The sequence below is a fragment of the Pelodiscus sinensis genome, chromosome 5 (genome assembly GCF_049634645.1).
Source record: "Pelodiscus sinensis isolate JC-2024 chromosome 5, ASM4963464v1, whole genome shotgun sequence".
Classification (NCBI taxonomy): Eukaryota; Metazoa; Chordata; order Testudines; family Trionychidae; genus Pelodiscus; species Pelodiscus sinensis.
In genome coordinates this window covers 73,762,563-73,789,244 of record NC_134715.1, presented here as the reverse complement: position 1 = coordinate 73,789,244, position 26,682 = coordinate 73,762,563, and the positions used below count along the sequence as shown (strand labels likewise).

Below are 26,682 nucleotides of genomic sequence, written 5' to 3'. Positions count from 1 at the left end.
ACTGAACTGCGAGCTTGTGGTGGAGTGGAAACCTTCATCCATGATCGCATTACTTTTATTTAGTTGAATCCTATGTATTTACTTAAACTGTAGCACACTGCTTTGCCAACAAAAGCAAGCATAAATGGAGACAGAAGAAAGAAATCTGGTAGTGTAAGTGGTCCTTTGCAACAGTAGCTGATCAAAAACAATTTCCATCCCATGGTAAATTCAAGTATTCCACATTTTGTTTTCAATCCCATATTTAAATAAAAGCATTGTAATATACAAACTTTTCCTAGAATGAAAAGTTCAGAAAAGAGTTGATTCAGAATTGTTGAAAGGTTTTGTTATGACATTTGTGTTTAGTTTTGGGTCAACATCCATTTCCTCCTCTGACTGAGCTGCTCAGATGACTCATGGGAATTATATTTCTGAGTCCTTCATGTGCCCATACTTCCACAAAGGCTCCCTATGTGACTCCCTATGGCAGAGACAATTGGGAGAAAATATCATGCAATCTTTTTTGACCAGCCCTAATTGCAACATGCTATGAGACTACCATTGACTATTTATTAACAAAATATATACCAGTTCTAATTAGAGCACCACATCAAAGTAGTGCATTTGTTGTTGAAAGAGGTATTTAAGTACACTTAGAACAATGTCTGCTGCAAGAATTTAATGTAAGAATCAGAAGTGCTTTAAAGAAGTGCATGTTATCTTTATTCATTTTCTCTTTTTGTATAGAAACAAAAGCATTTGATTTTGTTAACATTGTTATGTTGTGTTCTCGGTCATTCCTTTTGCTGCTGTAAAGCACTTAAGACAATTGTTTTATGCACCTAATTATACTTTTTTTCTTGGAGACATGTATGCAAAACTGTCCTCTTCATTCATGAAACTTCACAAAAAATACATCCAGTATATTACAGGTAATGGAGGTGGATTACAGAAATAAAAAATGACCCTGAGTATGTGTGCTCCTTAACATAGAATCTGCAGAGCTGTTTGTGTCTCAGTATGGAGGCAACTGTGCGTCTACAACCCAGTCCAAGGCAGCTTGTAGATTTCCAGAGGCTTTTTTTGACCAGTTGAACTTCAAATACTTTTAAATGATACCTTGCTACAGCTTGCACAGATATGAAATATTACCGAAATTAGGGGGGGAAGCAAAAGCACAGATGGAACAGAAGTGCAAAGTCACCCAGAAAGATTCCTGCAGCCTTCAATTTTCTTATGATAGTTATAGATTTAAACTAAATTGGGGCTAGATGCATTCTAAGAAAAGCCATTCTCCTCAACCCCAGTGAAGGAGCAAATATTGTGGCAGTTTGGGGCGAGGTTACCAGTTCATGTGTATGCAACAGTGAGTTTGTATTCCTTCTCTCAACACACCCTGAGATTCTATTCTCCATCTCCTGTTCTGCTGACACTCTCCATGCCCTGATTGTCCTCCCTCTTCCTCAAATGCAGCTACACCTATTTAAAGAAGCTCAAAATTTTGGAGATCTGGATAGTAAATTATTTGGCAGTTGACTTCAACTGAAATCTCTATTTAACGGGACGAGAATTTATGTCTTTATTTCTGATTGTAGTATGGGTTTCTTTGTTCATTAGTGTTTGTCTTTCCAGATATCAATATAAACATATTTTATCTCCCACATTTATTGAGAACAAAGGAGTCATCATGGTCAAGAATGTGGCAGAGCAAGCACATTTTGTAAGTCATCTAATTTGTTTTCTTTTGTCCTTTCCCCCTGTGTTATTAAGCCTTTTACTTACAGTATCTCTAACATGACTTTATTACTCAAAATCCACTTTCCTTTTTACAGGTTACCTGATCTCATAAGAATGAAGGCAACAATATTAAGCAAGGAGAGATTCATTAAACTTGGCCATGACTACTTGAGTAATATGTTGACACTGAAGCAGTGCAAAAAATGTTAGTTCAGCTTGTGGTTCCTGCTGCACTGGAAAGTAAGAGGGAGGAAGGTTTATAGTTTCCCCTGCACTCTCTTGCACTGGTTAACCATACCGTTTATCTCCCATAATGAATGACAATCTGCTTCAGAGGATGCTTGTGATATTGCATCAGAGTCTGCACCCCACACATAAGGCTCCTGGCAAAGGCACAATTGGGTCCTTATGAATCTCTTACCTAAACTGTCTCAGTTACTCACTGAATAAGAAACACAGAAAGAGGGCTGTGACTTGTAAATAAAGTTGTAGGTATTGTCTTGTAGAATGTGGCCAAAATGAATAATATCTACTGCACAGTACTGTAGGTTGTATTAACTAATGACAGCAAACTAATAAAAGCCAAGTTGCATTTGCTGAGACATAATGGCCTGTAATTCAGCCTCAACTGTGCTGGTAAAAGGGGGTGTGATGTAAGTGAAATTTTCCTCTAAGTGCTCCCAAGGGTTTGTTACATAGAAGAAAGAACTATATTAAAATTTTCTCACTTAATAAAAATGTAGTGTGTGTTCAAAAGTGCCTAAGGCCAGGAAAAGCGATAGTATTTGCTATAAAATCTAAGCTATCTTGAGTCTTACTCAATATTTACTGGTAGCCTAATGTGGCTCACATCCTATCATGGCAACCACTGCACAAAACTAATTTCAGTGTGTGCTGTACCTTAATGGACACAAAAAATAGTGAATCACATCTTTTAATGTACACACTGCTTACAGATGACATTAGCAGGCAACTCTTGCTCTACTTTTCTCACGTGGGTGTAGAGGAAAGTAAAAAACTGTGCTTTAGCATTTGTTAAAAGTAAGAAATCAGAGATTTACAAATGGCAGCATTGCTTTTTTGGAGTTGCCATCAAAATTAACTCTGGCAATGGTTAACATTTAAATGGTTAAAAAAAATTTAAATTTTAGACAAAAAAATTATGAGGCCAACTACATATTTGTCTGGCTTGTCAACAGATTCAAAGATAGATTATTGCTCCCTCACTTGCCTTTTTAAAAAGTGTTTCTAACACAACGGCAAAACTTTGTAATAACTGGCTAATACTTTTAAACTTCTGTCAATGGATTCACATCATTCTTGGAAAAAAACATTGAATTCCAGGGGCTGTGGGTACGTTTACACTATAGTGTTAATTTGAGTTATCTTAATTTGAAATAGTTAATTCGAATTAAGCTGATTCGAATTAACACATCTACACACAAAATCTATTCCGAAATAGCGTTTTGCTATTTCGAAATAGCACGCCTACACAGAGTGGACCCTGAACCGAAGTTAAGGCTGGACAGAACCAGTGCCGGCAGGGCATCAGGTTAGGACTTAGTGTGTGGGGCTGCTGCCTGAGCCTAACTGAGCTCCGTGCTTAAAGGGACCTACCCCCACCTCGGACAGACAGTTCTCAGGGCTCCCTGCTTTCTTGTCTACCACGATGAGGGACAGCAAAGCATCCCTATCTTGGAGTGCCCTGAGTACCCGCACTCGGGACACCACAGCACTCAGCCACATGGAGCCAGAGCTGCCCCTAGGCATGCCGGCGCATCTTGTGGGGTCATTGCCATCAGCCCGGCTGCACTTGCTGCAGGCTGCCATCCGGCCGGTCCATCAGTGGGCTGTCAAGATCCAGGAGGACCTGAAGGAGAGCGTCCACCCCGAGGAGCCCTCAGAGCCTCCCTGGTCCTCCCCACCTGGGGCTCATGTTCCATTCCTCCCTCATGTCCTTCCACTTACCCCTTCCTAGTCCCCCTTCCTGATGTCAACTAAAAGACATGTATGTTCAAAAATAGAAACTGGATTTATTGAACAAAACTGGGGGCGAGGGGAATGAACTTCTGGGGAAACTAGGAAAAGGAGGTGGGAGAGAGGAAGAGAGAGGGTGGGAGAGGGGAGGAGGAAACCTGGGAGGAGGGAGCTCAAGGGGGGAAGCAATGGGAAGAAGGGGGAGGGGAAGCTCAAGGCTCAGGGTTGGGGAGGGTCTCGCTGGACCAACTTGATTTTCATGCAGACCTGCTTCTGGGTTCGCATGTGGCCTTTGGTGGCCAGGCTGGCAGCTATCCTGCCATAGACGTCCGCGTTCCTCCATCTAGTGTGGAGATCATGGATGTTGGGGACATCCCCCGCCAACCTGCATAAGGTCCATGATCTCCACCCTGGACCAGGAAGGCACCTGCCTTCTCCAGCCCCTGTCAGGCTCCTGGGAGCTGGCAGACTGCTCCTGGGGAATGGTGGAGGGCTGGCTGCCAGTGGCTTGCTGGCTCATGTTTTGGGGCCACTGGGTCAGGGGCCCTGGTGGCCACTACTAGCTCTGGGCTGGCAAGCTCAGAGCTGGCACAAGCACTGTGGTCAGAGTCTACCCCTTTAAGGGCTCTGGGGCTGGGGGAGAGAAGAGTAAGTTTTCCTGGTTGTGCCCAGAGTGGCCACCAGGGCTCCCTGGGAGGGGCTGGAGGCCTTCTATTTCGAAATAAGTGTCTACACAGCATTTAATTCGAAATAGCTATTTCAAATTTGGTGTTACTCTTCACAGAATGAGGTTTACCGAACTTGAATTAATTTTGAAATAGTGGTTTGCATGTATAGATACTATTAAAGTTAATTTGAAATAATGGCTGTTATTTCAAATTAACTTTGCAGTGTAGAAATTCCCTGAGAGACTTGAGGTCCCTGGAAAACCATTGCAGAAAGTGGACCCAATTGAATCAGTGAGAACAGAGAAAATCTGAAATACTGATGTCTGGAAAAACAAATCTATACCAACTAACAAGTTTGTTCATGTGCTTGAATGGATGAAGATTAGGTGAGTTAGATGCCAGCAGCACCTGAAAGAGTATAAATTAGCACATTAGAAATCATGCCCATTTGCACCAGAGAGAAATATACATATAGAAAAAAAAATCCTCCAAGAAAATAGCCAATATATATACAATAGAAATTTTGTTCCATGATTTGGAATCACGTTAGCCATTTTCAACTATGCGTCTGGTACTACTTTGTCCAATAAGTGCTGATAAAATACATCAAGAAGCTTGAGGACACACTTACACAGTTACTTCTGTACCATAGGAAACACCCTTTCTCCTCCACCCCTCTTGAAAATATAAGTCCAGAGTAACTGCAGGACACTGCAGTATGCTCCCTATCAGACTATATATATACACTGTAGTAGGAGCTTCCTCACTAGCAGACTATTAGATTATCAGGAATATATTTCCAATTATTCTGAAGTTTCCTCTATCTTCAGCTCACATGCATTACTTCTATTAATGTTTAAAAGAGCTACATGAACAAGAATCAAAGGGACAACTCAATAGCACTTCATGACTATTTTCATAGGGTCATTATTTCCTTCTTACGTTATATAGTATTCGGCATTTACTATAATATACTCAAAAAATGTCACAGTCTAACTTGAATATTTCCTTATGAAATTCAATCAAATGCATAATTCTACTGTTTCATTTTCAGATACCCCTCTGAACCTTAATGCAGTGTGATAATCTACTGAAAAAGCTACAACATACCAACAGTGACAGTCTTCTTTAAAAAATGTGTAGCTGCTGTGTGTGTATGAAGCAATTAATATTTCCTTCAAAGTCATTCAAACAAACGCATGGATGACCACTGGAGAGGTAATATTTTGTTTCTACAGTCAGATCATAGTTCAAATCAGAAAGGAGGAACTTAATTGTGATTATAGGACATGTTTTTATTATTATTATTTTTCTGTGCATCCTTTTACACCACCAATGTTAAAAAATTAATTACAGAATAAGGGCTATTCATTTCTTCCATGTTGAATTATAAGCACCAAAATAATAATAATTCAGTCTCTTTCCCCCTTCAGAATAGAGCTTTAGTAGTCCTTACATAACATATAAAATTACCTGGTTCAGAAAAAACAAAAATATGTTTGCAATATTGTTTTTAATAAATAGGAAACATTTATGACCAGGCTAATTAATTTCACATTTTCTTATTTTAGGCTTAAAAGATTTAAGCATAATACTTAATGTTAATGGTGTAAATGGCTTCCATTAACTTCTGGACCTTTCCTACAGGCTTCTTCTGGGACAGAACAAATTGGAAATTTCTTTTTTTTGAGGGGGGAGGGAGGAGGGCGGGAGGAAGGGCAGGAAAATGAGACAGTGTAAATTGTGAAACCCATAAAGAATTATGTGTGTTATCAATTGCTATTATTTGTATCATAACCTTTTCCTATAATCAAATATAGACATAATTTGTATTATGATGAGGCCTATGCACAAGTGCTTTGGAGAAATTCAGATTCAGATCCAATAAAAAAAACAAGTCCTAAAAGTTCTTCCGGCAATAGGGAAGAAATCTTCACCCTCAACCCATGGATCAGATGCAGATGTGCCTCCTTCAGGCTCCAAATGCTTCCCCTTGCGGGAAAGGGGGCGGGAAAAGAAAAAAAATCTGCACTGTAGGGGATTCTCTGGTTCCTCCTCAGTTAGACTCATGACTAGTCAGACCATGGGCAATTATTATCGAAGAATCTTGTGCTGCAGCCACAGAGATGGGGGAAGGGTTTGTCCCTTAGTGATTGTTGCTGCTCACTATATTAACACTAGTTGATATTGTTGTTGTTTCTGACCCCAAATACTAGGCTACTCCTGTTGCGAGAAAAAAACTGCATAGTAGGGACCTAAAAATATAAACAAACAAAAATCCTCAACAAAACATAATTGTTGAAGGATGACTTTGTGATGCTATGTCTATAGTCCTAATGATACTTCTGTATTAAATCTGCTTAGGAACATAAAGAGCAGCCTTACTGAACAGACCGGCTATCCTGCTTCTGGCAGTGACCTACAACCAACACTTTGCTGGAAGATGAAAAGCCCTTAGAGTAGCTGGACCTACCATGCAACACTATACCATGAGGGACAGGGGAATTCCTTCTCAATCTCTGATGTCAATTACTTTATGTCCTGAAGCAAGAAGACTTGTAACCTAACTAATAGAAAAGCAAAAGTTATTTCTAGTGTGCGTGTCAAACATTTTTCCCAAAATTTATTACAATTCTCATCCATAGCATCCTAGAGAAAGATCCAACATGTCTACTACTGTGTTTGCATTAAACAAGCATTTTCCTCACCTTTAAATGTATCCGTTGCTTTTTTACATTTTTTTAATAGTGTATTTTTTCTACACCATTCTTGCATTACAGGTCAGGATGTACAAAATGTACAAAAGTGCTTTATTAGGTTTACTATAACATTTAATATTTTAACTCTCACTCTGCTATCACTTTCTATTTTCCAAACTGGACAAACAGTCTTTTAAATTTCTCCATGTAACACCTCAGGTTTTTCTCAGTGATCAATGACTTTTATAGTGGTACAAACTATAGGGGCTAGCCACTTCGAGTATGTCACAGAGGAGCTAACCCGCTGCCATTCTACCTGATACAATTCTATTTTTAGCATGAAAGCTCAATCAGAGCTGGCATTGGTATTTTCTCCTTAAGCTAGGAGTTTATACTTTCCAGTGTTCGAGTAGATATATCCATGGTCTATAACATTGTTGCATGGCTTCGCAGCCTCTTCTTTGTGGGTTGGCATAAGCAAGCAAGTTGACATAAGCTATGAATACACTAGTAAGAGCTCAGTAACAACTGAGCAATAAGATGGGCAATAAGATGGCAGCAGTTCACCAGTTTTAGCCCCTAGTAGGCTGCCACCACTTTATTTACCTGTGTCTCCCACAGGTATGGGCAAGTGCAGCTCCCATAGGCCATGGATCTTTATTCACCAGCAATGGGAGCGGTGGGAAGCAGCATGGATTGGAACACCGCTTCCTGCAGCTTCCATGGCTGAGGATGTCAATCCATGGCCAACAGGAACTGCAAGCACCCATACCTGTGGTGGAGGTCCACCAGATACTAATCCTGGTGAACCACATCCAGTCCATGGGCTGGTTATTGCCCGCCACTGGTGCAGATACTACTGGTGCACTTTAAAGAATATCTCATTCACGTTAACATAGTGCAATTTCATGGGAAGTTATAGCACAGCCCTTCAATACATTTTAAAATTCATACAACTCTGCACATGTGCTACAGTGTGTACACAACCCTTTACATTACCTCTTTTGATAGGCAGTGAAGTTTTTATTTTCCTCAAAACAAATAAAAAACCTTCAAAAAGCAAAATGGGAAAAAAATGACAAGGAGCAACTGGAGTCCACCACCAGTGTCATTCTTTTGCTCCCAAAGGCAAACAATGTTTACTTGGTTGGTCTAATAGACAGAATCACTAACTATGCCCATGTGCACACAGGGAGATAGAGGAAGCCAGTCACATAGAACATAACAATCCATTGGGACCATCGGTCACATCTAGTAGTGTGACAAAAGAAATCATTCTGATCAGCTTGTTCTGAAGTGAAATAGCTCTTGTCCTAGTGGACCCTACTCACTTCTACATGACAATGGCCAAGTTACTAATTTAATAAAAAATAAAATATGATTCTCAGTCAGTTCTGTGTATTGTTTTTCCTCAGACTGACTAATTTTACTGTTATGTCTTCTCCATTGTTAGTCTCATGTTTCAGTGGCTTTAACTAATTAAGTTACCCTCCATTGATTGTACTTGATGTCTGGGGATCTTGTGCATTACTACTACTAATACTGTAACCATAACAAGTAGAATTAGGTGGAAATGGAGTAAGTTGATTTTCTTCTGCATTGTTTTGTCATTTTATTGCCTTGCAAAATGGGCATAAAAAGCTAACTAGTTTAGAATTCTCCACTCCCTTAACATTTCATAACTCCTTTGCCCTGGTCTTAATAGCTAAAGTAGATGCAGGTCAGAGGAAAATCAGTCTTATTACAAAATGTACATTCTTTTAGTGAAACTTTCTGTGAAAAATGTCTTAATGTTGCTTCAATCTCCCTGTATTGTCCATACAGAAGAAAAACACTCAAAGCAGTTTACACATTCAACTATTATAGAGGGCAGAGTTTCAACACTGGAAATTTATGTACAACCGCATGCAACTTGGAAGGAGGAGTGTAAGGTAAAGGAGGGATAGAGTTTGGAGGAAGTCAGACAGTTTGCATGTAGATTGAATGTTACAGTTGTCCCACCTCTGTAAATCCATGATGTCCAACCAGTTCTGAAGCAGTAGTCACTACAGGGTATGTCTACACTAGGGAACTATTTCAAAATAATTTATTTCAAAATAATTTCCAAAATAGTTATTTTGAAATAAGCTATCCCTCTTCACAAATAAGGGGAGTTATTTTGAAATATACTAGTGGCTACTGCTATAGTGAACTAGCGACACTCAACTGGCCAAATAGCCACATGTGGCTAGCAACTAGCATGTTGGACAACATGGTTTTAAATAGTTCTCATCACAGAGTCAAATTAGAAACATGCATTTGTTTCATGTTAGTATGGAATGCATGACACATGAAACATGGTGGCCGTACTCAGTCTATCATTGCCCACAACCAGGAAGACAGTGTGGTTAAGAGGAAAAAAGCAACACCTAGAAACAAAGCAAACAGGGACTGAGACAACTGGCAATGCTAGATTCTCTGACAACAAACAAAGAACCTACCCCTCTTGGGAGAGCCTGACAGCCACTGCAGGATCCCTTGGCAAAGTAAGAGAGAGAGAGAGAGAGTGTGAGTGAGTGAGTGAGTGAGAGAGAGAGAGAGAGAAGCGGGGCGGGGAGGGGAGAGGGACATGGCTGCATGCTCCTGGATGGGGCAGGGCCTCAGGTGGAAAGTGCAGTGTAGCTGAGGGCAGCCAGCCCTGAGCACTGCCCAGACTGCAGCACCTCCCCTGGGTGCTGCCTGGAATGTACTGTGCAGTGGCCCCTGCATCTCCCAGCATCCCTCAGAGCCACCCGGTATGCCACAGCAGCCCCTCTGAATCATCAGGCCCTGGGGCAGTTGCCTCCTTTGCCCCTCCCCCGCTCCTCTCCACCCCTGGTCAGTGGACTTGTCCCCTATGCACAAGCATGGAAGAAGTGGAAGGAAGAATGAAGTAAATATACAGAGCTGACATTGAAGAGAAGAAAATTAAGGTAATCCTTTTCTCCCCCTTATCTGACTGAGGGGAAAGCATGAGACATGAATGAGACACTGCTACCAGGAACAATTATTGAAACACTGCAACAGCTGATAAAGGTGTTTTATGATCCCAGACAGAATGAGACTGTAGAGATATACTGGTTTCTTTTTTCAACTGAAACCAAGAAATAAAAAAGGTTGCATTACAGAGTTGAGAACAATGACTCCACATGTATTGGGCCGTAAGGATTCCTTAATTACAGACAGGATCATTTTTGGGACGTGACACTAGTTTACAGGACAGATTGTGAAGAGAAACAAATCTACAAAAGATACATGTATCCAAATAGCAAAGACAGCTGAACTGTGTAAATAAAGAATCAAAAACAGTGACAATCACTACAGAGGTCAATCTAGGAAGCAGGATGGAGATCAATAGATTGAAAATGAATCATAAATCAGTGTACATTCATAAAGCAACATGGAAGGTAGAAAGGAAAATGCTCAGATCATGGGCAATGATGGAAGGGATATAGGAAACACAATCACCGGACATGCTAATACTGACGGTACTCCAGGAAAACAAAAGCTGCAGATCATGCAGTGGTTGAGGATATTCAGACTTCCAGTGAAGAGGAGCATATCTGCAGTGTGACTACAAAAAAACCTATATTTACAGTTATGCTATCAAATCAATGACCAATCTGACTCCAGCTCAATTGGGAGGCTAACTGCAATGTAATCTAAGCAGCACTAATAAGCAGTAATGTTAGACTGGAAAAACATGGCCACATGTTGCTGATGAACAATCAAACCATTCTCAGTGCAATGGGAAAAGAGAGGCTGTTGACAAAAAACCCATGAAAAAAGAAATTTTTTACCTTGGAGCTTATAATACTCATCACATAGGCGTATCAGTACATTTCTGGGCAACAAGGCGATGTAAGCCATTGATTAGATCACAGTAGAACACCAGAATATCCTCAATATGAGAAAAGAAAAAGACCCAGTGCGCAAGCTGAGAAATTACAAAAATAGAGTCCTGTTAGCTTCTGTGGAGCCACTGGAAAAAAAGCTAGCAAAGAGGCGGCTTTATTCTACATGTTGAAACTAGACGAGTGAATCAGCAACTTAGTAGCAGCAAGAAAACCTTCAGCTAAACTGAGGATCTGCACTGATCCAAAACCACTTAACAGAACATGACAAGGAGTCACTACCCATTGTCAACAATTGGCACATATTAACTGTGACACAGAAGCTACTTGGCAAAGGGTTTTTTGTTTTTTTTTGTCTTTGCAAGCAACGCTCACCTCAAACCTAACAAACTCGCATTACCAAGAACATGCCTTGAAGGATATGCAACATGTAAGATATCTACAGAAAGCTCATAACCCATCAAGAATTATAATAATTAAGAGAGGTACATATGGATAATTTTTAAGGGATAATGTCTCTGTCTCTCTCTCTCTTTATATATATATATATATATATATATATATATATATATATATATATATATCTTGAAAATATACTTTATGGACTTGGGGTAAAAGTGATTTACCAAAGGATAATATGTCTGAATGGTGGCCCATTCAAGCAAAAGGGAGCTGTCACTTTGCTCTCGTTAGTCAGTGATGTAATGCAAAGCTCATTTGTCTAGCCTTACTCCATCCCATGACTTTCAGAACCATCAGAAACAAATGCCAACAATCAAAGCCTCTAGGAAGGTCAAAAAGGAACATTGAAACAGACAGGGGAATCTCCCCATGAACAAAAACAAAAGACTGTTTCAGTATACAAAGAAGGAAGATGTACTCTGGATTTATTCACTGAGAAGACATCTTGTTTCCTGGGTATTACGTTTTCCATGAAAGATGAAATTCTGACTCCTATCCTTCCAGATTCTGTGAACGCTTGAGATTGTTAACTCATAATGATGCAGTATCGGAATGGTCCTAGACCAAGGAACAGACATTTGAAAAATTCAAGAAAATCGTAACCGAAGAACCAGCCCTAAAATAATGTAAAACTGTGAACAGCTAGAGCTATGGTGTAATGCATCAGGCAGAAGCCTAGCATGCTGAGCCAGAAACCCAGAGCATTTGCTAGAAGAGTCATAACGAACAAAGGAAAAGGATATACTCAGATAGAAAATGAATTGCACTGGATGTGGGTTTTTTTGGGGAAATGGGACACTTTCATCGGTTTAATTTTGGATAGTCTGAACACCAGCCATCACAAAGCACCATGGAAAAGTGATTAGTGAGTGACTACAGAACATTTTATTGAGAACGCAGAGCTATATGATTTGCAGATAAGATACTACCTAGGCAACTCATTACTAGTGGCAGATACACTAATCAGGACATACCTTCCAGAATACACCACCTGACTCTATGGAATAGGATACAGAGTCTATCAACATGCTATAGCCCCTTCATAACTCTTGTGGAGGCTCCAGGCAATGCAACAGCATGCTAAACAGGCTGGAGTATTACAAGCAGTTAAATGGCTGGATAATACAAAACAAGTGTACAGAAATTTACCCTTGAATACCAGGTAATGAATGACCTGCGAGGACATCTCAGGATTTTGGTTAAAGGAGACCAAGCAGTAAATCTCAGATTATCTACATACTGACATCATGCGACAGATACATGCATCACAACTGGGGATGGATGCACATATTTAAAAACAAAAATCACATTTTATTATTTAAAAATAATAATTAATATGATGTTACTGAAATGGAATTTTCTCGCAGAACCCTTATTTTCACTTTGTGGAACCCCGGGGTTCTGCAGAACACCATTTGGGAAACACTGTCTTAGATGGAGGGAAGGCCAGAGATGGGGGCTCTGCATTAGTGCCCCTGCCATAAGGTCTGGTTCCACAGCTCCCATTGGCTGGAGTCTCCAAGTTGGAGTACCATCAGGTACAGTTAATGGATTGGCCAATAGCCTCCACTGTTCTGCTGGTGCAAGATTATTCAATTGCTGAATTACTACCAGCCATAGTAAGTCAGCAGAATTCAAATGTTTCAGAATTGGAGCACACTTCTTCCCCTGGGAAACCATAATGCAATGGAAATGCTAAATCGGCTGTAAAGATAGCTAAGAAACTGATTGCAAAATAGACAGGAAGATATTCCTACTAAGCAACATCAGACCATTGCAATACTTCCTCCCAGTAGCCCAATACAGGGAAAGATGGGCCAGAAAACGAGGCCTCTGCTTCTCACAAGGGAAGCCCCATTGAGGAATGACAGAATAGACACAGAATCAGTAAAGAGAAAGCCAAGCTATACAGGTGTCACCTACAAAGGAAGTAAGGACCACTACAAACAGGTTTGGGGTCAATCATCAGGACAATGCCATGATCAGGAGACTGTATAGAACTTTACCTATCCCTGGGCTGATGTAGGACAGTTAAAAATCCTGCAATCTGCATGGAACCTAGAAGGAAGAGCACGGGTTACAAGACAAAATAGATTGGAAGAGGCATTAGAATGTCAATCTGCACATAGTTTGAATGTTAACTGCAGTTGCACCATCTCTGTAAGTAGTTCTCTTACTAAGGAGATCGTGTTTCTAAAATTAACCTGAGTCCCCTCATGTTATTACCCACTATGCAGTACATGAAAGAGCAAATGCAATTCTGAACTTTTGGAGATTTGTTCATTTAAGCATTCACATACAGAGATAATTGTCAAAATTATTCAGTTGTATTAAAGCTGCATCACTGTGCAAATTCTTTATCTCACAAGATGTCCTTCAAGTTGCCTAATCCTCCACAAATTCTCATATACCCTATCTTTTGTTCATCTAGGATAGAACTACTGGTGTATCAAATGAGTTTGCTGGTTGGCAGTATGAGTAAAATAATGGTCAAGCTTGACTAGGACACTAAGGGGAAAACACAGGTAGCTCCCTGTAAGCCTCTGCAAGAATCCAGAGGCAAAGATACGGGATTCTTCAGCATGAGCCAACAGGGTGGTTTATGGAATGCATTTTGCAGCTGTCTTCTCAGGATATATACGCTAGTGCATTTTTTTGACTTCTCTTCCAGTACTCTCTTGAAAAAGATCCTGCTTTGTTGCTTATGTGATGTGAGGAGCATAGGAAAGAGCTAATATTGTAACAGAATTGATTCACTGTCTGCACCAGTCCTAATCCTTCTGTTTGTTGAGTTTTATCAACCAAGAGCAACTTACCATCTTTTCCACACACTATGCTTTATTCTTATCCATCCTGTGACTGGAATGGGCTCAATGTTTCCGAATGCTATAACATAACCATGAGGTGGCCTGTTATGAGCAGGGCAAAGAACTTCAGGAAACAATCAAAATTAGGAACAAACATGGTTGTATAACTATTTGCAATGGGAAAACAAAGTAAAATGGCTACCTCTGAAAGTGAGAAATAATGTACTTGAGAATCTGAGTTTACATTAGACTGAACTAATTCAGGAATTATTTTATAAAAAACTTGTTACATATATCTGCTTTTTTACACAAATAGCAGAGCTGATTTACTGGATAATGTTGAAGACCTCAATGCTAAATGATACTGGCAAGTTTATTTAACTTCAGGAGGATAATCTCTTTCTCTGTTTCTCTGAAATTCTTGCATTCATACTTCCTCTGAAAGAAGGAATACAGTGCTCCTAAAATTTTGTAAGGTTCTTCCTATATGTTATTATGGGAACCCTGAGGACTCAAAGCATTCTCACAAAGAAATACATGTTGTGAAAAAGGAGTTCAAGACTTGCCTTGTTGTCTTAGCTGAAAATATCTCTGATTGATTGTATGTACATCTTAAGGCAGACTGGGTCACTTGGGCTAAGACCAGTGCTTCAATCCTCACTTATCCTGAGGGTTCAAATGATTAGTGAAAAAGAAATTGTCATGTGTCAGAAAGATAGGGAATCAGGTTCATTGCACCTTAAGTTTAATTCTGGGTCAAATACAGAAAGTCTGGGTAGAACAGCTACAAATACCACTCAACCATGCTATTTGAAAAATTCTCACAGGCTTTCTGGAAGTGTGGCACACTACTCCTAAGAAAACCTCCAATACGCACCTTTTGTGGTTAGGTCTGAAAGGGTTATTTGAAAATTGTCTAATAAAAAGTAATTTTTAAATGTCTCAAGGCTAGTAATAGGCAGTATGCCATCTTTTATAGTTTTATAATCTTTTCGACATGGTGCCCTCCAGCAAGCACAGAATGGGTCCTATTTCAGTTGTTTTAATAGACCAGAATGAATCAGAATAAAGTTGGTCTCAGCATGTTAAAACAGCATGAAATACATTCCCTTGCAAATTGTTTACAGAAAAATGTGTTTATGGAAATGTATCACTGATTAAAATTACCAAAGGTAAAAGATCCTCTCTGTGTCTTGTTAATTGTATATCTTCCCAGAGTGTGTCTAGCAAGAATGACATTCAAAACTCACACTGTCAACAAATGAATAAAGAATGAGACAAAATATTTGTGGGAAGTTGGAAATTATAAGATTTAAAAATCTGATGGGTCATTTAGTGAATAGAGCTCCACTCTACCTGTCATGGAATTAAGGTTTGAGAACAACTACAGATCTCATACTCTTTAGATGCAGCATCTACTGTGATTTTATTTTAAGAACCATTTTATTTAGTAACAGCATTTTTGACTCAGACTGATATACTGATCATGCCTGATAAAAGAAAGGTAGAATTGGGTAGAATAAAATGAGGAAGAAAAGGATTAAAGTGAAGTGACAGAGACAAAGCCACTCCACTCCCCGCCCCACTACCACCACCATAGAGGCTCCTACTAAGATTAGATAAAATGCTGCAGTTATTGTCCGGCAATTGCAATTATAAACTGTTTTCAGACAATGATGACAAAGCTGGCTCCTTTATCTTAGTCATGTTGGAAAAGAGACAAGAAACAATAAATGGTATTTAATTAGATTGCAAATTTATCTTAATGTCTGGAACTACTTAGCAATAATTCTATAGTGCAGATCATCATTTATTTCTTAATTATTTCCACCTCTATGGGGGCCAGCCATCAGCCCTCCTCCTTCTCTACCTGTCTCAGCCTATTGCTGGCACCCCGCTGTTCTACCCTCATCTGATGGTTGGATATTGGAAAAAGGAATGGCTGTTGGATCCCTGCTCTACCATATATTAGGAGCCCCAATCTCCCCTTTTTGAGCTTCCTTATGGGCTACTTCCCCCTAAATACACTTTCAAATCCTTTTTAAAACAGAAGTTTATCCTGTCTGAAATGAATACCTGCATGGATACCTATCATATTAGTTACTAAGTTCTGATGTTTTGACAATCTCCGTTACCTCTCCTGACCATGGTCTACACTAGGGAATTATTTTGAAATAACGAGCAGAGTGTCCACACTACCAAGCCTGTTACCTCAAAACAACAGGATGGTTATTTCAAAATAATCACTTTTGCTTTCCACAAGGAATAATGCTAATTTCAAAATAGTTATTTCAAAATAGCAGGAGTGGGGGTACTCCACTGCTGCTATTTCCAAATAACTACTCCCCAGAATCATTCAAAGTAATTACTGCCCAGGGTTTCCTGGGGCTCTAAGTCAAGGTACATTAAGGGAGCCTGCCTTGGACTAATTTTGAGGCTTCTTCATAGCATGGACATGCTATTTTGAAATTATTATTTTGGGAGTCATTATTTTGAAATATAGTTTTTTGAAATAATTTCCTAGACATGTAGACATGCCCTCAGTCTGGCAACCTCCTGCTCTGCCTAAGTACATTTTCCCCTCCTCTTTCCTGTGATATCCAACTGCAGTAGGGACTCAAAGGGAAAATGTATTTCTAACCAGCCTGAAAAGGACACAGCCCATTCAGTGGTAGTGAGCAAGTTCTAGAAAATATTTTTTTAACAAAAGGTGAAATAATCCTGTCTGTATTTTTCCATCTGTACTTGCAAGAAGGGAGACCTAACCATCACCAATTAGATTATTAATTTAATTTTACACAGTCAAAAGTTCAAAGACTTTCATTGGAATGGCTTGAGAGATGCAATAATAAAATAATAATAATAATAATAATATTTAGGTCAGGAGGCTCCAATGATCAGACTTGTGTATTAAAATTAACCATTGGTCTTATAAGGGGAAAAAAGCAGCCACAAATATTTCAATAACCTTATTACAAAAAGCAATACTACAGGGAAGATCCTCTATAACATTTCTTGTTTAAATTGGAGTTTCACTCCTAATTCCCCATACAGTACATTAATGCTCCTTTTTCACATTACGTTAGTGAATATTATATATTCAAGTACCATAATAATTTCAAATTACATTTTTGTCTTTTATTTACTGTAAAATTCCTTTTACAGTATCTAATCACTCCAGAGTACTTTTTGAAGTTCTCTGAACATTTTCTTTTTCTTTTTCTTTTTTTTTAAATGCTGCTTCAAAATTCTTCATCTTGATCCTTATTATATTGTGTGCATCATATGTGGAGAAATGTGTCTAGGGAGCATGTGCAATATGATCTTTAAAGGGCACAGCAGCTATCCTGCTTTCATGTTAAAAAAATAGAAATGCTGCCACACAGAATTCCTGAAAGGCTTAAAAACACAAACAAGATAGAGCAAAACATGCACAAAAAGTAAAATATGGCATGGGAGTTCAAAGGAGATGCATTACTGCAGGTTGAAACTAATTTATACAGCTTTCCTTCTTAGTACTAAGACATTTACAAGTAAACTACTAAATATAAAAGATTACAAGTTCGCTGAATCAGAAGAACCCCAGCTTTTGGTATGATTAAGTTTTAATTGTATTTCTCCTTAGGGATCACTAGTAGCTAATAAGCTCATGAAAATAGGTCTTTAAATAGCAGGAGTAGTAAAAGTCACTCCATGCACTATATTTTGATATGCTTGGTTGCCTAAGGCAGCCTAGTGTCTGCAGTTTAAAGTGTGCAGTTTTCATCAATGAAATATCTAAATAATACTCAAAACATCCTAATTTTTTAAATCACAGCCAGCTGGCATAGCTTCAACTTATCAGATAAGGACGTCTTTTGTAAATTTCAATTATGAAGCACCCTTGTCTCCCTTCTTAACTCTGTTGAGGTTTATTGATTAGAAATACCCATTTACAAGTCACATATTCTGTGCACTTCCCAGCTTTAATGAAACCATCTTAGTCTAACACTATTACATTTTTGCTCCTATGCTTTCAAGCTTTTAAAAGTATCTCTCTTGAGAGAATACATGTTCATTTGCTACTTTGTTACTTTTTCTAGTGGATCTTGATTAGTATTGTAACTATTTTTGAAATGGCAATCTCCTAGTTAATATGTGCAAATCCTCTCTATCCACAAGTCACTGGAGGTGTGAGCAATCTTCTCTCTTGGTATGTCTACACTTCGGTAAAACATCAGTCTGGCCAGTGTCACGTGACACAGGCTCCGGGGCTAAAAAGTGACCTATAGACATTCAGGGTGGTGTTGGAACCACAGCCTAAACATGTCATTGCCCTGCAGCTCAAGCCTGAGTCAACTTACGTGGGGCAGCTGTGGGTATTTTATTAAGCACATACATACCCTATATATTTAGTTGGATGTCAGGAAGAACGGACTAACCCAAGAATAGAGTTGGGGGGGGGGGTGACTCCAAGAGATACCCCCCTCCCCCAATCTCAAGAAGCCAGGGGTGATGTTGCCAGTCAGCAAAGGAAGATCCAGCACTCAGATGTGGGGAAAATAAGGAAGTGCAACATATGCCTGAAAAAGTTAAGAGCCCAGCTACTTCTCAGGTTCATTATGTACAATTAGTCAACCAGGGTGGTAGAAGGAGAGCTGACTAGTCCCTGCCCTCTCCCCACCCCAAAGTATATAAATGTCTCCTGGGCCACAGGAGCCATTTGCTGGACTCAGCTGAATTACTTCTATGTGAAATAAGAGGCATATACAGCCCTCATCCCAGTGTTAAATTAATAAAGTTTTGGTCTGCTGCAAAACATCCATCCAATCATCTGTCTTTCATTCACCTGTTTGCCCCAACCAATGCCCAATGCCCAATGACCACTCACAAGTAAAGTGGTTTTGAGTATACATGGACACTTAAGGTACTTACCTGGCCACACATTCATGCCAATATTCAATTGACATGTACACATCAGTTATTTACTGTGCAGAATAAACTAGGCATGTACAAATTATGCAGAAACTATATGGGTGCAATTTAAAATCTGTCAATATTTTCCATACATAAATATATATCAGCATTCAAATGTACATAACTATATGCATATACATAGAGACTAGGTATATTTTCCTGTAAGAGATACATTTCCTAAATCTCCAAAGTGTTAATTTAGAAGACTAAAGTATCATTATATTTAATTAATCAAGTGATTTTAGAATTGTAGGACCCCCTTCCCCCCATAGCAATTAGGTTTACACAGACAGTAAATTGATACTGGCATATCACAACTGAGAAGTAGAGGAATGATTTATGGAACATCAAGGCCACAACTTTATTAAACACAGAGAAAAAAACCCACAATGGCCCTTGTATAGCTCCCTCACATGGAATTAACTAAATCCCACAGACTTGCTGGGACACTGAGCCTTATAACAGGTGTGACATTTATGTATCAAACAACTTGAGAGATTTAGTCCTCCAATCAACTGGGAACTAAACAACTGTTGATGAGAAAATGAACTGTTAATTAACAAATATTAAGACCATGACTTGTCAAGTAAAATTGAACTCAAGGGATGTAACATGTTTGCCCAAGAGAAACTAAATTATTAGAACTACAGTTGGTCAAAACCGTTGAACATTTTTTCCCCTCAACATTTTAGTAGTTTTGCCCCTTGAAAATTTCACAGAAAATTTATCATTGCTCACATCTACAGTAATTTTCTTTTGAGCAGAGAAAAGGAGAAAAGCAAGAGAGGGATGGAGCACTATCTAGAGAATCATATGCATATATGATACATTTGATACACACACACAGTTAGGTAAGGATGGAAGGAGATAGAGAAATACAGTCCTATTCTATCTCCGAAGATCTGTATATGAAGCCCTGCATGGATCATTCAAGGATATGCTGGAATTTTAACTGGAATTATAATCCTTTAAACCTAGCCAGTGTTTTTTCCTTACAGAGAAGGTTCATGGAGCCTGTTAACATGCACTCATCTTGGAATAAAGTGCAGAACATTTCAAAATGCAGTAACTTCCTAGGAATGCTCATTGTCCCTGTGCCTCCACATGAGCTTGACACCTCTCCTTGTCATTAGCTTGGAAAAGAGGCTCTCTTGGACCGGGGTGAGACAGAATTGGGAAGGATTGAACATCTTAAGGCGAGGGAGCTGTTTAATCTTAAAACATCCCAAAAGGGAGTGAGACATGGTCTCAATCCAGGAGAAGTGATGACTGGCAACCCTTGAGGGACCACAGAAGGAGAAATGCAGGTGCAGTAACCCTGAAATTATGACCGGCTGTTCTCAGAATATTTTCAGAAAGATGGGATACAAATTGCTAGAAATCTTTTGAGAAAATCTGTTCTTTTGAGATTTCCCTCCAATTCTGCAAATCCAACAGTTGTAATAGATAAGCATTTGAAATGAAATCCTGGCACTATTCAAGCCAATGGGACTTTTGAGACTCATGTCAATGGGGCCAGGATTTCATCCCTGGTGTATTGAATGCACTGCCAAATTGAAGCAAATCATTGACTCTTGAAATAAAACCATAATCCTGGGTGTTTACTTTAGCCTGAGTCTAATGCTGGTTGGGATCTAGTCTACTCATTGCTTGAGTAATTGCCCTAGTGGAATCAATGATTTATGTTTACCAAGAATGAGATTAGTTAAAGAGACACAGCAGAGACTATTTAAAAGGGTGTGTCTAGACTACAGGGTTTTTTTTTGTTTGTTTGTTTGTTTGTTTTTAAAGTGGCCTTTTTCCAGAAAAACTTCCCCTGCATCTAGATTCCTGCTCCATTCTTTCAAAAGTAAATAGAAAGAACATGGCAGTTTTTTCGACCACAGAAACCCTCGTTTTATGAGGAATAACACCTTTTTTCAAAAGTATTCTTTCGAAAAAAGGTGCTATGTAATGCAAACTGTGCTTTTTCTAAAAAGGGCATCCAGACTGCCTGGGTGATCTCTTTCGAAAAAGCGGCTCGCTTTTTTGAAAGTACTGGTTGTAGTCTAGACGCTCTTTTTCGAAAGAGGCTTGCAGTCTAGACGTAGCCTGTCTGTCATGAGTTAAATTACATGATGCTGGAGATTCTTTAAAAAGTTTAATTTTCTCAAGCCCCTGCCCCCCATATAAGATTGATACATGTCTTGGTAAAAAAAATAATTTAGGGTGTGTCTAGACTACAGGGTTTGTTTTTTTTTAAAAAAGTGGTCTTTTTCCAAAAAAACTTTCCCTGCATCTAGACTGCCGCCGAGTTCTTTAGAAATTAAATCCAAGTGCTTTTTTGAAAAAAGAGTGTTCTTGAATGCAAACAGGACTTTTTCGAATAAGACATTTAGACTGCCTGGGTGCTCTCTTTCAAAAAAGCGGCTCGCTTTTTCGAAAGAAGTAGTTGCAGTCTAGATGCTCTCTTTTGAAAGAGGCTCACAGACTAGACATAGCCTTAATGTTATTTTAGTGTTAAAGGTGTTGCCATTTGCGCTTTACTTAGAAACCCTAATTTTCTACTTCCTTACCACTCTGCATGACATATTGCCTGGAGCACCATGGAAAAGCAGTGGAATTACTATTTAGAAACTTGTAAAAGATAAGGATGATTTCTTCAAGTTCTAGCAGTGATTATAATTTCAGGCAAACCCAGACTCTCAGAAATGAAATAACTTTAAAGATGGAATGTATGTAAACTTGTGGCAAAATTTACTCATTATGGACTATAATGCTTTTAAAAATATCTTTTTTCCTGCCCTTGGCTTTGGTGATTAGTAACTAGCTGACAAGTTCCATTTAATATATCTCAGATTACCATAAATGTAAAACATTGCTTCCACATAAGTGAGCTCAGATGTTTGAGAACTAGAAGAGTGTTGGTTTACAATCCAAACACTTTATTCTTTTCCCTGGGCACTTCTGAATATCATAAGATTATATAATACTGTATAACCCTTTCTAGTCTGTTGTACTTTTCAACTACATTTGGACATGACGGAAAAAAAGTGAGTGGGCTATTGGTATCAAGTCACGTATCTGGCTCAGTGATATTTAAGCAGCATATTAGGAGGCATGCTTACTATTTTCCAGAGGAGAGTCAAGTTGATACATAAAATCACAATATCTTTTAGGATTGCTTCCAAAATGCTTGACATTGAATTGCAAGGGTTGAAAAGAGAGAGCTCCTTAAAAAGATATGAAGAAAAGTTTAATAGATTTTAATACATATGGATACTGGAAAAAACATGCCCTTGGCTAAAACTGTAAGACTGTGCACATTCCCACTAGAAGACAAAACTGAAAATTCAAGGATTTATTTTTAATCATATTCAGCAAGCAAAAGTAAAACAGAGACACATACATACACTTTTGCTATTAAAAACCCCTGCTATGACAAAAGCAATAAGAAAAAGAAAATTGACATGCAATTTAGCTTCAACTAAATACCACAAGACAACAAAGGCTGGAAACTGACACTCAATTAATTCACAAAGTATGACACAAAAAAGCTACAAATGAACTTCCCCATAATACACTGCAAATTATGTCACTAATACTTATCTTGGGGCAATGCCATTCCAGCTATGAGAGCCAATTCAGTCCTTACACTAACTCAGATCTAGAGCTCACCACAGCAGGGAACACCAGTTGTGCCAAACTGTACTGAATTAATTGTGGTTATTTGGCTGCCTCTCCTGCTACTTACTTAAGGTAAAAATGAAAGCAGTAAAAGCAGATACATCCTATATGAAGCGTAGCCTCTATGTTCACTAAATTCTTGAAAATACTGACCAAAAGGACATTGTTGTGACTAGAATGGAAAAAAAAGTTTGTATGTCTGTTTACCAGCTGATACACTGATGTTCCTTTTTAGGTAACAATCATCATCTGGGGTAATGATAAAGATTTCATTTCTACTTCCTAGCAGAAAAAAAAATCCTATTCTTTCCACATCTAAAAAAAGTACAGTTGGCAACAGTCACATCATGCACATCTGCACTAAGTTCAAGTTTCACTCAGACAACATCATTACCAACCTGTTGAAAACTCTTTGATTTTAACTTGACTGTCTCAATATGATCTCATGTTGCCTTTTATCTGAATGTTTATGTCTGCAAGTGACAACAGCAAAAACTCCACTATCTTCTTTGAAGGAAAGAAATATCTTTAATCAAAACAGGAACAGGAGAATACATCTGAATACATTTCAGTTCCATTTTTTTCAGGTTACTTATACAATTCAGTCTTTTGAATGACTTTATCTTCTCTGAATAAGACAGCATTATGCTGTCCAACTCTTCCAAAAGTTCTCTGGATAATGCACTAAACATCACAGCAAATATTGCCCACTGTATGGTTGCATAAGTGTCATGAGACAAGGTATAAAACACAAATGAACTAGAAAACAAAGCAGCAAATCTGGAAAACAACAAGTTTGAAGCTACTGGAAAAAATGGTGGATAAAGAAAAAAGAAGAGGAACATATATAATGAAAAAAATGCATGAGAGTGTGCTTAGAAGATCTGAAGGACTATTGTCAAAAGATGGAGAAAAATTACAGAGCAAAGTAGCATATCTTTCTTGTCTGCTTTCTTGAATAGAGGAGACTAAGCTTTTAGATCACAGTCATTTGACACAGGAATCATCAATTCCACTTCTGCACCCCATTTCCTCTGCACCTTATGGAAATTCCTCCCTGGAAGAGGATGATGCATGCTGATTGTACTGAAAAAATATTCATGAGCAATCTGTCTACTCACCTAAAACTCATGGTGATCAATATTTGGTGCTGCTGGGAAAGATGTGATCAATTTATATAGGGAAACTATATACAACAGCTTTTTAATTTGCAATAGGTGATCACTGTCAATTTTAACACTGGAGGAGATGCATTTGTCATACCACTGAGGCATCTAGACTATTGTACATATAGTGTAAGCTTGGTAGATCTCTGACTTCTAGCTCAAAGTAAAGAGATGAAGGTAAGGATCTCTGTCAAGCACTGGTAAACCAAGCAGCAGCAGAACAAACTGTGTCAGTGATATTTCCTTTACAGAAGGTTCTGATGTTAAACACATTGCTGAATACAGGCAGTCCCCGGGTTACGTACAGATAGGGACTGTAGGTTTGTTCTTAAGTTGAATCTGTATGTAAGTCGGAACTGGCGTCCAGATTCAGCCGCTGCTGAAACTGACCAGTGGCTGACTACAGGAAGTCCGAGGCAGAGCAACTCTGCCTCGGGCTTCCTGTAGTCAGTGCTGGTCAGTTTCAGCAGTGGCTGACTTGGGGACGCCTGGGGTAAAGCAGCTGGGGTGCTGCTGGGTTGCTCCAGTAGCGCCGCTCCTCGGTGCTACTGGACCAACCCAGCAGCACCCGAGCTGCTCTGCCCCAGGTGTCCTGATTCAGCCACTGCTGAAACTGACCAGCAGCGGCTAAATCAGGACGCCTGGGGCAGAGCAGCTAGGGTGCTTCCAGGTTGGTCCAGTAGCGCCCACAGTGGTGCTGCGGGACCAACCGGCAGCGCCCCAGCTGCTCTATCACAGGCATCCGGAGAAAAGCCTGGTCTACTGGGGGGGGGGGAGGGCGTCTGGGCTGTCCCGCTGCCTGCGTGCTCCGCGGCTTTGCTCAGCGTCTCCCTGGTCTTCTGGGGGGGGGGGGAGAGCTCCCCCCCCCAGCAGACTAGGGAGATGCAGAGCAGCTTTTCTCGCCCCAGAGGATGCGGGCGGCGGGGGCGAGAAAAACCCCATTCGTAACTGCGGATCCGACATAAGTCGGATCCGTGTAACTCGGGGACTGCCTGTAATTTCATCTTCCACCCAACATCAACTGCATCTGTACTAGGAGCTTAATTTTAGCCATCCTTTTGCCTTTGATGATTGCAGCATCCCGAAGTTGTGACAAGGAAAGGGATTAGAAGTGTTTGCTGAAAGCTCTAAATGGTGAAGAGTATTTATTAAATTTAGTTATTAACTCGCAAATTCTATTTTGCTGGCTGTGCTGAAGAGTTAAGGTCAACATTATCAAATTTGAACTAAGACATCTACATTCATATTTAGGCAAATAAGTAAATGGCCTGATGGTAAGAGTTGCAGAGAACCTACAAGTCCTAATTAAGAGAGTGAGGGCTCTGGTTTCACTTGGAAGAGCAGAAAGTGATCAGGAACAGTCAACATGGATTTGCCAAGGGCAAGTCATGCTTGACCAACCTAATTGCCTTCTGTGATGAGGGAACTAGCTCTGTGGATATGGGAAAGGCAGTGGATGTGATATACCTTGACTTTAGTAAAGCTAAAGTATGGATTGGATAAATGCACTGTAAGGTGGAGAGGAATTAATTATCAGGAAATATTTAATATTTATGATGAGCAAAACTAAATCTGTTTTTTCAATATTGTGCAAAAATCACACTCATGTGTCAGAGCGCGAACAGGAACAGTTAACAGGAGAGTTTGGAATGGGAGTTCTCCAGGTAAAAGAGGAGTAAAAATGGGACTGTTGTGGTAAGTGGCTGTCTGGAGTGTGTGTTTGTGTGGGGGGGAGTTATTTGCAGTGTGCTGAGCTTGTATTTGTTTGTTTTGTTTGTTTGAAGGAGCTTCTAAAAGGTTTGAAATCTAGAAGCCTCAGTTAATTGGCTGAGCCTCAGTCGGGGGGGAGGGACTACCAGAGCTACATAAGCCCGTGACTCAGTGACCAGGAACAGCTAACAGGAGAGTTTGGAGAGGGAGGTTAGCGGGCACTAGAGGGATAGCTCAGTGGTTTGAGCATTGACCTGCTAAACCCAGATTGAGAGTTCAATCCTTGCGGAGGCCATTTAAGGATTGGGGGCAAAAATTCATCAGGGATGGTACTTGGTCCTGCTGTGAAGGCAGTGGACTGGACTCAATGACCTTTCAAGGTCCCTTCCAGCTCTAAGAGAGAGGCAATCTCTATTATTATACCTCTTAGAATAATCTATATTCCAGAGGTTTAAAAAGAATCCCAGTTTATACTTAAACTTATTCATTAGAAAAATGGAGTCAGAAGCCCAGCAGCAGAGTGGGGGCTATCCTGTTTATTGTGTCAAGTGTAACATGTATGATTACCTGCCCTGTGGGTGGGTGGCATATGTGTGCACCCGTTGTAAGGAGCTCCTGGCCTTCAGAGACCGAGTTCGGGCTTTGGAGGCCAGGGTGGCTGAACTGGAGGAGCTAAGGGAGGTAGAGAGATGTGTTGATGAGACTTTCCAGGACACTGCAGTACTGTCCCACCTCTAGTCTGAGAGCCCCAGTGCTCTTAAGGAGGATGAAAGTCTCAAGGGAACAGAGCATTCAATGGGAGCAGAGGGAAACCATCCCGTAGTTGGGACACTCCTCCCAGAGGATGTTGCGGTATCTTCTCGCACTGAGTATACCTCTGGGGGGGGGGGGGGGGGAGAATGCCAGTTAGGAAGAGGCAGGTGTTAGTAGTAGGTGATTTGATCATTAGAAACATAGATAGTTGGGTTTGTGATGACGGG

General features: G+C 39.7%; 1 protein-coding gene and 1 long non-coding RNA gene across 3 annotated transcripts in view; one reads left to right on the top strand and one right to left on the bottom strand.

The window, feature by feature from the left end:
- Positions 1-26,682, bottom strand: part of TENM3 (teneurin transmembrane protein 3) — a 2,294,790-nt gene that overhangs the window by 1,191,835 nt on the left and 1,076,273 nt on the right. The window lies entirely within an intron of this gene.
- On the top strand, positions 54-1,945 carry LOC102443999 (uncharacterized). Its single transcript, XR_332548.4, has 3 exons — positions 54-204; positions 1,615-1,702; positions 1,815-1,945. It is a non-coding gene; the product is annotated as an uncharacterized LOC102443999 (long non-coding RNA).